Below are 12,091 nucleotides of genomic sequence, written 5' to 3' on the forward strand. Positions count from 1 at the left end.
AAGGCTGACATCACCGCCGTCCAAGAAATGCGATGGACGGGACAAGGACAAAGACGAGTAGGTCCTTGTGACATTTACTACAGTGGCCATATAAAGGAGCGCAAGTTTGGTGTGGGATTCGTGGTGGGAGAGAGACTCCGTCGCCGAGTACTATCATTCACTCCGGTGAATGAACGTCTAGCCACAATCCGCATCAAAGCGAGGTTCTTCAACATATCGCTGATCTGCGCCCACGCTCCGACGGATGAGAAGGACGATGTGACCAAAGATGCCTTTTATGAGTGCTTGGAACGCACTTATGAGAGATGCCCCCGCCACGATGTCAAAATCGTGCTTGGCGACTTTAACGCCAGGGTGGGCAAAGAAGGTATCTTTGGCACTATGGTCGGTAAATTCAGCCTCCACGAGGTAACATCCCCAAATGGGTTGAGGCTGATCGACTTCGCCGGGGCCCGAAATATGGTTATTTGTAGTACTAGATTCCAGCACAAAAAAATTCATCAAGCTACCTGGCTGTCTCCGGATCGAAAAACTACCAACCAGATCGATCATGTTGTGATAGACGGAAGACACGTCTCCAGTGTTTTAGATGTGCGTGCGCTCCGAGGTCCTAACATCGACTCGGACCACTATCTTGTTGCAGCCAAGATTCGCACCCGCCTCTGTGCAGCAAAAAACGCACGCCAACAAACACAAGGAAGGTTCCACGTCGAAAAGCTGCAATCACAACAGACTGCCGAACGATTTTCTACTCGGCTTGCACTCCTGCTCTCTGAGAGCACTCATCAACAACTCGGTATAAGGGAACTGTGGGACGGCATTTCAAACTCCTTACGTACAGCTGCATCCGAAACCCTTGGTTTTCGGAAAGTGCAAAAGAACAACTGGTACGACGAGGAGTGCCGCGCCACAGCGGAGAGAAAACAGGCTGCCTACCTCGCAACGTTACGATCGACCACAACACGTAAGGGATGGGATAGATACCGAGAATTGAAGAGGGAAGCGAGACGCATCTGCAGACAGAAAAAGAAAGAGGCCGAAATGCGTGAGTATGAAGAGCTAGATAAGCTGGCCGACAGGGGTAATGCTCGAAAATTCTACGAAAAAATGCGGCGGCTTACAGAAGGTTTCAAGACCGGAGCATACTCTTGTAGAACCCCCAAAGGTGATCTAGTGACCGATGCCCAGAGCATACTTAAATTATGGAGGGAACACTTCTCCAGCCTGTTGAATGGCAGTGAATGCACAACGCCAGGAGAAGGCGAACCCGATTCCCCAATCGATGACGATGGAGCAGACGTCCCATTGCCCGACCATGAAGAAGTTCGAATAGCAATTACCCGCCTGAAGAACAACAAAGCGGCGGGGGCCGATGGATTACCGGCCGAGCTATTCAAACACGGCGGCGAAGAACTGATAAGGAGCATGCATCAGCTTCTTTGTAAAATATGGTCGGACGAAAGCATGCCCAACGATTGGAATTTAAGTGTGCTATGCCCAATCCATAAAAAAGGAGACCCCACAATCTGCGCCAACTACCGTGGGATTAGCCTCCTCAACATCGCATATAAGGTTCTATCGAGCGTATTGAGTGAAAGATTAAAGCCCACCGTCAACAAACTGATTGGACCTTATCAGTGTGGCTTTAGACCTGGAAAATCAACAACCGACCAGATATTCACCATGCGCCAAATCTTGGAAAAGACCCGTGAAAGGAGAATCGACACACACCACCTCTTCGTCGATTTCAAAGCTGCTTTCGACAGCACGAAAAGGAGCTGCCTCTATGCCGCGATGTCTGAATTTGGTATCCCCGCAAAACTAATACGGCTGTGTAAACTGACGCTGAGCAACACGAAGAGCTCCGTCAGAATCGGGAAGGACCTCTCCGAGCCGTTCGATACCAAACGAGGTTTCAGACAAGGCGATTCCCTATCGTGTGACTTTTTCAACCTACTTCTGGAGAAAATAGTTCGAGCTGCAGAACTTAGTAGAGAAGGTACCATCTTTTATAAGAGTGTACAGCTTTTGGCGTATGCTGATGATATTGATATCATCGGCCTTAACACCCGCGCCGTTAGTTCTGCTTTCTCCAGACTAGACAAGGAAGCAAAACAAATGGGTCTGGCAATGAACGAGGGCAAGACGAAATATCTCCTGTCATCAAACAAACAGTCGTCGCACTCGCGACTTGGCACTCACGTCACTGTTGACAGTCATAACTTTGAAGTTGTAGATAATTTCGTCTATTTAGGAACCAGTATTAACACCACCAACAATGTCAGCCTGGAAATCCAACGCAGGATTGCTCTTGCCAACAGGTGCTACTTCGGACTGAGTAGGCAATTGAAAAGTAAAGTCCTCTCTCGACGAACAAAAGCCAAACTCTATAAGTCGCTCATAATTCCCGTCCTGCTATATGGTGCAGAGGCTTGGACGATGTCAACAACTGATGAGTCGACGTTGCGAGTTTTCGAGAGAAAAGTTCTGCGAAAGATTTATGGTCCTTTGCGCGTTGGCCACGGCGAATATCGCATTCGATGGAACGATGAGCTGTACGAGATATACGACGACATTGACATAGTTCAGCGAATTAAAAGACAGCGGCTACGCTGGCTAGGTCATGTTGTCCGAATGGACGAAAACACTCCAGCTCTGAAAGTATTCGACGCTGTACCCGCCGGGGGAAGCAGAGGAAGAGGAAGACCTCCACTCCGTTGGAAGGACCAAGTGGAGAAGGACCTGGCTACGCTTGGAATATCCAATTGGCGCCACGTAGCGAAAAGGAGAAACGACTGGCGCGCTGTTGTTAACTCGGCTATAATCGCGTAAGCGGTGTCTACGCCAATTAAGAAGAAGAAGAAGAAGATACCATTAAATTCTTATTTTTAAGTATCCCAATGCAAGTAGTATATTAAGTTCTTGAAATGCAAAGCAAGCACCTTCTGTAAATAATATTGAAGTACATTACGTCTTTTTATTTTGCTACGAAACAATTCAATAAAAAAAAATTATGAAATTGAAAGTGTTTGCATTAAATTGTTTGCAATTTGATTATTTTCAGCGGGGTCATCATCGATTACTTCTTCGGAAAACGCATACATGGAATCATCAACATTATAAAATCGACATATGTTGTGAAAAGCATAGCATACGTTAATAATTTTAACAACTTTCTGTGGGGTGTATGGCAAAACAGTTTGCAAACATTTAAAGCGACTTTTAAGCACCCCAATTACTCTTTCCACGATGTTACGAGCTTTTGCATGTTGCAAATTAAATTTATGCTGCGATGTTCCAGAAGTCGGATTGCGTTAAGGTGTGAGTAAATATGGTTCTAACGCATAGCCTGAATCCCCTAGTAACCAGGAGCTGTGGTCACCGCTTTGAAAACTGGATAAAAGATACTGTTTTATATTGGATAAATTCAAAATAAAAGCATCATGACTTGATCCGGGGTGGCACGCATCCACAGCTGTTATACTCATTTTATAGTCACATACCTGCAAAAGCGTTAATATTAATTTTGTATATACAATAGTATGAAAGCCATATTCTTTAACTTACTATCATAGCATTGACGCTAAAACAACCTTTCCTATTTAAATATAAATGCTCATTGTCGCAAGGTTTTAGTAATTTGATGTGAGTCCCGTCGATGCAGCCAATAACGCCAGGTATAGCAAATTTGTTGTAAAAATATAAATTGGACTGACGAACTTCATAATGTGTCCTTCCAAACTTTACCCACTTTGGACATTGTGTTCGCTCTAAAACGTTTAACATCTCTTTTAAAATTTTTGACACCGTCGTCCTATCACATGCAATATGTGAATCCTTTCCAATAGACCGTTGGAATCCTCCTTCCGCAAGAAATCTCAACGTGGTTGCTAATTTCAACTCAACAGGTATGGACGACAGATGTATTAAAGGCTTAATATCGTTAACTACATTCCGAAAGGCCTCTTTGTTTATCCTGTAGTACGACATAAAACTGCAAGAAGATGTTGTGTTTTAATTTTTAATAGAACGCCTTGCGCATGCACTTACACAGGCTCTGAAATATCCAAAGGATTGGAGTGGTCTCTTAAAAGTCGTCGCGCAACCTTTTTATCACTTTTCCAGTTCATTTGATTCAATAAATAAGCAGAAAGAATGAAAACGCTCGTTTTAACACAAATCTTCAACTCAAAATTAAACAATTTTTTTCTTTTCTCTGACAATCAGCTGTTTCGAACTTAACTTCGAACTTCACTGAAATCGCGTGGAATTCAGCACACCCCAAACTAATTCATGCGATTTGCAATTTCGGAAACGGAACGAAATCGCGTGATTTCCAGCACATGCCCGTATATTTTTTTCGGCAGCAACTCAATCAGTAATCATCGACGCATGTCAAAAGGCTGTTGAAAAGGTGGAGGAAAAAAATAAGCTAATATTGTTGCGCCTAACAGAAAACGTTGAGGGGATGCGCAAAGAAATCATTGATCTTAAAAAAGCGGTATCACATAATAACGCTACTATCTATTATACCAAGCAAGCCGTATGCTAATATTGAAGACTTCCTCAATTTTGAGAAAACTATTCTGGAAGATATAGATAAATTTTCCTTGCTGGTAAGAATTTAAATTTGAAATATCCGGTGACTGTAAATTGATGTCGATTTTTTTTATATTTTTAGAAGGTAGATCTAAAAAGATGGTCAACATCCAATTCGAGAAAATTTGTTACGAAAGCGGGGCAGAAGATTATGACTGACAACGTTGCTGAGAGCTTTTCCTGGCGAGGAACTGCAGATAAGAAGTGCATTAGGGCCTTCACTGTCGCCACTGCTATTCATCGTAAGTGAAATACGTTTAAAAGGTTTCTTGTTACATTTCTATATTCATATTTAAATTCTATTGCAGAAACTTTCGCTGAAAATGGAGGCAAGGAAGAGGACTTTGTGTTTGCCTCTAAGTCATATTTCCAGTATGCAAAAAATCGTATTAAAATTAAAATTACAAAAAAAGTGAACTAAGATACTAAGTAGTAATGATTTTTTAAATGAAAAAACAATGAAGTTCCTATTTTTATATTTTAATGTAATATAATTCTGCGAAGAGACCAAATTTAATATTAAAACTGATTTTTTAAATGTATCAATAAAAAAACATATCCAAAACAAAGTAAATGTTTAAAACGCTTACTTATTTCATTAAAAATACGTGTTTTTTAAGCATTTTCAAAACGTGTTTTATAAGCATTTAGAAAGCGTGTAATTACGTTACTTAAAAACATGTTTTGCAATTGTCTTTTAAACGCTTATAAAGTTGATTCCTTTTAGATTATAAACCCCTTGCTTTGATGTGTTTTGTAAAGGTCACAGCAGCGTTTTATAAATGTTTTGCTTACATTTGAACGCTTACAAAACGCTTATTTTTATATGTAAATGCTGGCTGGGAAGACTTTTTAATTTAAATTGCTCGCGAAAACCCAATCGTTGATATATTTTTTGCCTAGGTTGGTATGGGTGTCAGTGACATCTGTGCCAAATACCACATCAAAATAATAATTAGCCTTAGTATACGTGCATTTTGCGGTTTGGCACGTTTCCGATTACTTTGACGGAGGGGTGAAAAAACCGAATTTCCGTATAAATGGGGTATGTACGGATAGGGGAGCTTCTCCAGAGGAGGAATATCCAAAAATAATGTGAAAATTACTAATATTTTTTAAAATATTCACGATTAAAAGTTCAAAAATTTGCACAAAGAAAACGTGTTATTTCTCTATGTTTCACAAAATTTTTTCACATTTTTTACTTTGTATATTTAAATACACACTCTAAACTTTGAAATAAGTTTTCATTTCACTTTTATTTTGCTATATTTTACCTAAATTTATTAATTTAAAAGTCACTTAGCACACTCATCGTTGAAAAGGTTAGATTGTTTACAATTATGAGGAAAACGAGCTTTGCCACATCTTAAACAGTAAATATGTAGGATCTTTAACAATTTTTCTTTGTTTGTTTTATCGCTTGATTCTTTTTTCTATATTAACTATAAAAAAATACTTTCTACATATGTACATATATGTGTAATACGTAATTTATGTGACTAAAGTACTTTCGCGAAGTACTCCTTTCTGCGTTGGCGGCCTTCGACCGCGCTTTAAAAAAATAACCCTGGCCGAGCGAATACCCGGGGTGACTGAAGTAATATCGCGTAATACTCCTTTCTGCGTTGGCGGCCTTCGGCCGCGCTCTAAAAAAATAACCCTGGTCGAGCGAATACCCGGGGTGACTGAAGTACTATCGCGTAGTACTCCTTTCTGCGTCTAAAAAAATAACCCTGGTCGAGCGAATACCCGGGGTGACTGAAGTACTTTCGCGTAGTACTCCTTTCTGCGTTAAAAATAAAAAAAATATATTGACTTTTTGTTATAAAGTGGTGAAAGTGGTTATATTCTTTGGTTATTATGCGCTCATATTCAAACAAAATTTAAGTTTTCGTTATAAAATTGACAAATTTTGATTATTATTTCTGTCAGCGATTTCCATTTATTTTTTATGATACATTGGTTTGTATATTAGGTGACGATATATATATATATATATATATATATTATAGTTAAAATATGAGTTTGAGTGCATAATAACCAAAAAATATAACTACTTTATATCCAAAACTCAAATTTTGTTTCAATATGAGTGCATGATAACCGTGAAATATAACCACTTTATATCCAAGACTAATATTTTAAATATAATCATATATATATCGTCACCTAAAATACAAACCAATGTATCATAAAAAATAAATGGAAATCGCTGACGGATATAATAACCAAAAAATATAACTACTTTATATCCAAAACTCATATTTTAAATAGATTATAGTGTAATTTAATTAATTTGAAGAGAAAAATGTGAATAAAGTAGGTTTAACGTGGTGAAATAGCTTCTTGAAATGTTCGAATTTTGCGAATTTTTGAACTTTAAGGTCGAATATCTCGTAAACTAAGCGTTTGCGGTACCTATAACCCTATATATTTTTTAATCAGGAGGACTTCCTCTTTCCAACGGTACCTTCGAATCGCGGCGCCAAAGAAATCGGAATTGTGCCTGCGGTTTTTACGATTAGTGAAGTTAATCAACAAAGAAGTTCCATTAAATTTTGTGTGGGAAAATCAATTTCTGGTGCCGAAACGTTTAAAATGTTGGAAGAGGTCTTTGATGATAATTGTTTGCCACGAGCAAGTGATTTTGACATCCACATCAACTGATCATCAACACGTCAATAAAATAAAGGAATTGGTTTGAAAATCGATGCTTAATAGTCAGAGGTCATGTCAGTAAGACCGTTGGAATATCGGAAGAATCAGTGAAAATCATTTTGAAAGATCATTTGGGACTAGGAAAAGTGAAAGCACGATTGGTTCTAAAAGCACTAAAATAACTACATATGCTAACTCAGAAACAAAAGGTCAAACGGCCGAATATTGTGACAAATGTAAGCCCAAGCCAAAAAAAATCACCAAAGCAAGGTTATGTTGACAGTTTTCTTCGATTACCGAGGTATGGTGCCTTCTGAATTCCTTTCTACCGACCAAACTGTCATCAAGAAACTTGAGTATTATGCGTCGTTTGCACGAAGCTATTCGTAAAAATAGGTCCGAATTCTGGGCCGACAACTCATGGTTTTTCCACCATGACAATACACCGTCGCATATTGCATTAATTCTTCGTGAGTTTTCGTCAGATTTTCAAAAAATATCGGGCCGCAACCACTGTATTCGCCTGATTTAGTTCCGTGGGACTTCCAGCTATTCAAGAAACTTAAACAGCCGCTCCATGAAGAACTTTTTGAGTCAGTTGTAGACATTAAAGGGAATCGATAGGCGCATTGAAGGCTATTTCGGAAATAACAATTGTTTCTACTGTTGAGGAGGGTCACCACATAGATTTTGAAGAATAAGTTAAGAATTTTAAATTATAAAATTTTTTTTACTATTTTTCGCTAATAGTAGTATACTTGTATGTACATACATATAAGCTGAACGAGCTTCGCATTAAGTTAAGCAAACTTTTCCTCCTGTTTACAGAATCATCGCATTAAAAAATGTTCCGAATTATAAGCGAAAATCACAGCAATACAAAATTGGTGAAAGCAGAATAAACAAATAAGAAGGGCTAAGTTCGAGTTTAACTGAACTTATTATACTATTGAAACATGCAATAATCAAACCCCGTGAAATTCCTCCAAGTGCAGACAAAACTTTATTGTAAAAAATATTGCGAAAAAATTAAACATCCGCGATTCCTCATTGAAATCATAAATAAATTTTGACCGAAGAGATTTAATTTAACAGATTTGATGTGGAAAACACTAATCAGAGAATCGGAATACATTATATAAGGTCTAGACCAATTCCAATCTAATTCAGCGTTAAACCACATAATTTTTGAGAAAACTTGTTCCATTAAATCCGGAGTTTCTGTGTTTCTTTTTAAACAAAAAAACGTTATCACCTTTACATACAATTAATTGCCACAGACTAATAAAATCGTCCCAGGGTGTCATTGAGATTCCTCACATACAATTACCAATCATATGGAGCAAAGTCTGCCAGATGTTCGAAAATCCTGATATTAGTTATATGGGGGCTAGGACAAGTATTTGCTCAATCTTATACATTTTAGGTACAAGGATACACTGCTATGAGTTACACACTCTCTCATTTTCAACTGACATATTAGCCGATATATGCGGTATAAAGTCTCTGGGAGTTCAAAAGTTTTTGTTCTAGGTATTCGGGGCTCTAAATTTTTAGTTATATTTAAGTAGAATAATCCAACGCAATTTTAAACTGTGTTATACGGGAAGTAGGTTACATTTATTTTCATACTGTAAGATAAGAATGTCAGTACAATGTCATATACCGAATTAGATTGAAATCCTAGATATGCGATTGTACCTTAAAGTGGGCGGTGCCACGCACATTATCCAATTCTGACACCGGTTTCTATAAAGTCCTGTAAGCAGGGCCAGAAAACAAGTTATTATATAATTTTTGACTAAAGTAAATATAATTTTTGTGTTTTTGAGGACTACACAAATATGTCAAAAACTTTTAAATTTTTATTTTTGTATTTTTCTCTCAAATAAATCATGTTTCGAATTTTATTTTTCGCTTACAAGAATAATAGTTCTGCGGTGATTTTCAAATAAATTTTACGCAATAAAAACGTGAAGGTATTATTTGACAAGGCAAAAGAAAAAGCTTACTCTTTAACTTTTGTTGCGTCAGAGCTCACAAATAATTCTTATTTTGTAAGAGAAAAATAAAAAATAAAAATATAAAGATTATTTTATGAGGAAAAAGTATAAATTGAACAACAATTATTATATTGGGTAGTCGAAAAAGTCTTTTTGTATTTCCAATCAAACTAAGACGCTGAAGTCATATGTAGAAGTTCACGCAAGTGAGGCAAGTTCTCTGAATGCCATTCACCTGGGACTGGCCAGAAACGATTATTTTACCTAAAGCTCAAGCAGCTCACGACTTCCGGTCTTAGACCAAGTATCCTCTGGGTAGCCTAAAAACATCCCTTTGAACGCGAGCTAAAGTGTGAAGGCGAAACAGAGCTGTGCGCTGTGTTTGGGACCCGCCACGTACAAAACGCCCCCAATGAAATCTAGTCAACAGTCTCGGATGAGAGACCCCCCTTTTGATGACGACCATGGCAAACGGAGTTGCCATACGAATTGAGGGCATGCACCTGGAATGTCCGATCCCTTAATTGGGAAGGTGCCGCTGCCCAGCTGGTTCATGTCCTCGTTAGAGTGAAGGCTGACATCAGGACTGGGGCAAGTAGGTCCTTATGGCATTTACTACAGTGGTCATATAAAGGAGCGTACAATTGGTGTGGAATCCGTAGTGGGAGAGATACTCCGTCGCCGAGTACTGTCATTCACCCCGGTGGAGGTAGCCACAATCCGCATCAAAGCGAAGTTTTTCATCATTTCGCTGATCTGCGCCCACGCCCCAACGGAAGAGAAGGACTATGTGAGCAAAGATGCCTTCTATTAGCGCTTGGAGCGCACCTATGAGAGCTGCCCCTGCCACGACGTCAAAATCGTGCATCGACCTTAACGCCAGGGTGGGCAAAGAACAGCCGGTAAATTCAGCCTCCAGGAAACATCCCCAAATGGGTTGAGGCTGATCGACTTCGCCGGGGCCCGAAATTTGGTTGTCTGTAATAATAGATTCCAGCAGAAGAAAATACATCAAGCTACCTGGCTGTCTCCGGATCGAAAAGTCACCAACCAAATCGATTATGTTGTGATATATGGAAGACACGTCTCCAGTGTTGTAGGCGTGCGTACGCTCCGAGGTCCTAACATCGACTCAGACTTCTATCGTGTTGCAGCCAAGAATCGTACCCGCCTCTATGCATCAAAACATGCACGTAAACAAGCACATGGAAGGTTCGACGTCGAGAAGCTGCAATCACAACAGACAGCCGAACGATTTTCTACTCGGCTTGTACTCCTGCTCTCTGAGAGCACTCGTCAACAACTCGGTAAAAGGGAACTGTGGGACGGCAATTCAAGCTCCTTGCGTACAGCTGCAACCGAAACCATTGGTTTCCGGATAATGCAAAAGAACACCTGGTACGATGAGGATTGTCGTATCGCAGCGGAGAGAAAATAGACTGTCTACCTCGCAACGTTGCTATCGACAACAACACGTGCAGGATGAGATAGATACCGACAGTTGAAGAGTGAAGCGTTACACATTTGCAGACAAGAAAAGAGAGAGGCCAAAATGCATGAGTATGAAGAACCTAACAACTGACCGACAGGGGTAACGCTCGAAAATTCTACAAAAAAATGCGGCGGCTTACAGAAGGTTTCAAGACTGGACCATACCCTTGTAGAACTCCCCAAAGGTGATCTAGTCACCGATGCCCAGAGCATACTTAAATTATAGAGGTAACACATCTCCAGCCTGCTGAATGGCAGTGAATGTACAACGCCGGGAGAAGGCAAACCCGATTCCCTTATCGATGACGATGGAGCAGACGTTCCATTGCCCGACAAATCAAGTTCGAACAGGAAGTATCCGTCTGAAGAACAACAAAGCGGCAGGATCGATGGATTGCCGGCCGAGCTATTCAAATACGGCGGCGAAGAACTGATAAGGAGCATGCATCAGCTTCTTTTTAAAATATGGTCGGACAAAAGCATGCCCAAATTGGAATTTAAACCAATCCATCTGACCAATCCACAAAAATAGAGATTCCACAATCTGTGGTAACTACCTTGAGATAAGCCTCCTCAACATCACGTATTAGGTTCTTCGAGCCGTTCGATACCAAACGAGGTTTCAGACAAGGCGATTCCCTTTCATTTGACCTTTTCAACCTAATTTTGGAGAAAATAATTCGAGCCGCAGAACTAAGCAGAGAAGGTACCATATTCTATAAGAGTGTACAGCTGCTGACTTACGCCGATGATATTGATATCATTGGTCTCAACAATCACGCCGTTAATTCTGCTTTCTACAGAATGAATAAAGCAGCGATGCAAATGGGTCTAGTGGTAAGCGAGTGCAAAACGAAATATGTCCTGTCATCAAACAAACAGTCGTCGCACTCACGACTAGGCACCCACGTCACTATTGACACGCTTAACTTCGAAGTTGTAGATAATTTCGTTTATATTGGAAACAGCATTAACACCAACAACAATAACGAAGAATATCTCTTGGCAACAGGCGCTACTTCGGACTTAGTAGGCAATTGAGAAGTAAAGTCCGCGCTGTTGTTAACTCGGCTATAACCGCGTAAGTGGTTTCTACGCCAGGAAAAAGAAAAATAATCAAACTTCAAATTATTGTTTTTTTTTTTTTTACTTACAAATAAATAAACAAATATGTACCATTTTGGTCGACAACTTTGTGCCATTTTTCCACTAGAGATACATTAGTATTCCATCAGTGTTAAACTTTCATCAGTGTTAAGCAAAATTTCGAAATTTCCAGAACGGAAGCGAGCGAGCCTTTGCTGTGCTACACGAACTGATACAGCATCGTCTCCGTA

At 39.6% G+C, this 12,091-nt stretch overlaps 1 protein-coding gene and 1 long non-coding RNA gene across 2 annotated transcripts in view; one reads left to right on the forward strand and one right to left on the reverse strand.

Annotated features, from left to right (window-relative positions):
* Window positions 1–12,091, reverse strand: part of LOC126763901 (uncharacterized) — an 86,299-nt gene that overhangs the window by 72,484 nt on the left and 1,724 nt on the right. The window lies entirely within an intron of this gene.
* Window positions 4,427–5,103, forward strand: LOC126763999 (uncharacterized). Its single transcript, XR_007667756.1, has 3 exons — window positions 4,427–4,616; window positions 4,682–4,841; window positions 4,908–5,103. It is a non-coding gene; the product is annotated as an uncharacterized LOC126763999 (long non-coding RNA).

This window comes from Bactrocera neohumeralis, unplaced genomic scaffold (genome assembly GCF_024586455.1).
Source record: "Bactrocera neohumeralis isolate Rockhampton unplaced genomic scaffold, APGP_CSIRO_Bneo_wtdbg2-racon-allhic-juicebox.fasta_v2 cluster09, whole genome shotgun sequence".
In the NCBI taxonomy this organism is placed as follows: Eukaryota; Metazoa; Arthropoda; class Insecta; order Diptera; family Tephritidae; genus Bactrocera; species Bactrocera neohumeralis.